We start from the raw sequence: 3,270 nt of genomic DNA on the forward strand, positions 1-3,270 counted from the left end.
TATTATTTTGTATAAAATGACAACAAGACTATGTTACAACAGAAACAAAACTTTTGGAGGCAGCAATAGTTGTTTGAGGCATAGGGTTCTTGGTTCTACTGTTATTTTCTGCCTCCTAGTACCCTCATTTTGGCCACTGTTTTTTTCATCCACCAAAGGATGTCAGCAACCTTTGTCTCCTCCCACCTCAAAGCGTTGTCAGGGACCTCATATTTTGCTTGGTAATCCCTTGAGATCTTTGGATGAAAAGAACCATAAAAATCCAGAATGTTTTTCTAGGAGGGGGTTTCCAAAATTGGTCCCTTTTGGGGAGCCACCCACTGGGACATTGAATACCCTCCCTGTGTAATGTGGAAAAAGCGGTTGGTGAACATTTACTCTTCTAGCATCGCCAAAAAAACAGACGTCTTTATTGTTTAGAAACTGAAACACACCCATTGGGGATCACTTCATCATTTTTTTAAGTGAATGAAAACATCACAAGTTGAACTGATGAAATGCAGGATAAGTGCAAACAGACTACACCCTTCCTCTTTCAGTCACAAGGAGTGGTGGTCTGCCAATTCTCCCCCGGTGCACCCTCCCTGTCTAGGAAAGAGCCCTACTTGGCTCACAAACCAAGTCCCTATCTGAGCTGCAACTAATCATGCCACTGTTGAGTCACCAGCAGAAAATCCCACAGACTGGTTGCTTTCCTCTTTGTGGGATAGGGCAGCGATCTAAGAGAATGCTTCCCTTGTCATTTTTTTCTCTTCTCATCTGCATCATTTCCGCCTGCCCTTTTCTTACTCATTTTCATTTCTTCCAATTTCTAATTATCGTCCCTCTCTTAACCCGTCCTTTTCTAATCTCAAGGGCTTGTTCACCAGATGCAACTCTCCAAGGGCTCATTTGGAAAAAATAACAATCTTTTCTGTCCCTCCAGCTGCCAAAAGTCATCATGAGTCATGGTTTTGACTCAATTGACAGAAACACTTAATATAAATAGCTGGCCTTTCCCAGAGTTTCTTCTTACTTGCCATTCCATCTTGTTGGTTTCAGCTGACTGACAGGATGCAGCATTTTACCAGAGGAGCTTACCTGGTCATCATCTCTTTCGTATTTTTCCTGTCTCTGTTACTCCTGGCTAAAGCGGTCAGATGGAGGGAGTGATAAGCAGAATAAATGACTGTCAGGAAGCATTCTAGCTCTCGAGTATCTTGTTTGAAAACTCCCTGCAAAGTTACTCCCCCAAACTGAAATGGGTCCCGTATGCTAAATAAGAAATTAGGCAATATACTTTCTAAAGTTGAAAACAGGGATCCAAACAAATGTTCATTGAAACATTTTTCTCCAAGTCAGAAGTTGGAAAAACTCCACACGTCCATCAATAGATGAACGGATAAACAAACTGTGGTATATACATACAATAAAACGTTATTCAGCCTTAAAAGGGAGTAAAATTCTGACGCATGCTGCAACATGGAACAAACCTTGAAAACATGGTTTTAAGTGAAATAATCAGAGGTAAAAGGACAAATATTGTATGAGTCCAGTTAATGATATATCTAGAATAGGCAAACCCTTAGGGACAGAAAGTAGATGAAAGGTTACCAGGGGTTTCCCCGTGGGCAGGAAGGGCAGGTGAAGGTTGAGCCACCAGTGGAGCCAGGAAAATGGCCCTGGAGAAGCTGCCAGGGTCCTGAACCACCAGGGTGACAAGGAGCAAAGCCTGACCATAAGGTGCTGGATACCCTGTCCCTTAGTTGTAACACTAGTTTGAGAGGGTTTGGCACCTGCTCTCTATGCAGCATTTTCTGTTCTATCCTTTGAACTGGACTGCTATGGCTTCCTGTTGGCATAAAGCTTTCTGCAGTGTCTTATACCCTGGAAATTAATCCTGCATTGGTCAGTAGCAGCATTTAAATGGGCCCAGTGAAGCAACTGAAGAAAATGTTTAAAATACATTGCTTGCAGCAATTATTAAGTATCCTTTTTTGTTTCACATTTGCCCTGTGTGCTCTTTTTGGCGACATAAGAAAGGAATGGTCATATTGCAATTCTTGTGACTGGTCTGCTATTGTCTGCCACATGTTCCATATGCAAGAGATGCAGTCACAAAACACTGTTCTTCTATCCTACGTTGAAAATCAGAAGCTCTTCTAGAGGAGTGTTTGAAAGTTGACGCTGTGGTTTTGGTGAAGTATGCTTTTCCTAATACAATAATCACTCCAAAAACAAGTGCAGTGATTATCTAAGGCCGTTTGTACTTGGAAAAAACTATATGCTTGATTAAACTGTTAAATGCTTGTAACTATAAATTCATTATGTGTCAAAGATAAGGAGATTTTAATCATTGTCAATTGTAAATTATTTTTAACTATTTTTTTTTAGTCTTTTCAAAACATATTTGAGATGTGAAGATTTAATGATAAACCTGTATTGTAAGATATATTCAGCTTTTTGGGCTCTTTTTAAAAGGCTACATTTTAAAAAACATCTTTAAAAAATTTAAATGTGGAACTTTTAACTTTAAGCTAATGACTGCTTATTATGTGTAATTAAAAGAATACGTAAATCTTTACAGTTTTTAAATAAAACTACACTTGGAAATAAAAGAATTTTATCAGAGGATGAGGGAAAAGATGAATGAGTTATTGTTTAATGTTTACAGAGTTTACGATGATGTAAATATTTTTTAAGTTGATAAATAGTTAATTTGCAATATTGTGTTAGTTTCTGGTGTGCAGCAAAATGATTCTGTTTTTTACATATATATATATTCATTCTTTTTAATTTTCTTTCCATTATAGTTTATTACAAGATACTGATTATAGTTCCCTGTGCTATACCGAAGGAATTGTTGTTTATCTATTTTATATATAGTAGTTTATATAAAAAGATTTTGACTTAGCCATGATAGTTGTAAACCATCTTGAGTGCAATTAATGCCATGAAATTGTACACTTAAATGGTTACTATTGCAGAAGAAAGAAATATAAGCAGATGCAGAGAAATAAATAAAGCTATGCTAAGTCCCAAATCTAAGAAATACTGACAGTTACATTGTGTTTACTATATCCTAGGCATTTCTAGGTGTTTTTACATATGTTAACTCACTGAATTGTCACATCAGTATCATTATTTCCCTCATCTCATCCATAAGAAGATGAGGCACAGAAAGTTTAAATAATTTGTGAGCATCATATAACTAGTAGATGGAATAGTAAAGATTTGAACCCAAGCAATTTATCTCTAAACCCACGTTTTTAACCATGCTTGCATTTTAAC

The 3,270-nt window shown here is 37.2% G+C and overlaps 1 pseudogene; it reads left to right on the top strand.

Annotated features, from left to right (window-relative positions):
* The first annotated feature begins 1,451 nt into the window (after positions 1 to 1,451).
* On the top strand, positions 1,452 to 2,126 carry LOC116148882 (vesicle transport protein SFT2A-like; annotated as a pseudogene).
* Positions 2,127 to 3,270: the final 1,144 nt, after the last annotated feature.

Source organism: Camelus dromedarius, chromosome 20, assembly GCF_036321535.1.
Source record: "Camelus dromedarius isolate mCamDro1 chromosome 20, mCamDro1.pat, whole genome shotgun sequence".
NCBI lineage: Eukaryota > Metazoa > Chordata > Mammalia > Artiodactyla > Camelidae > Camelus > Camelus dromedarius.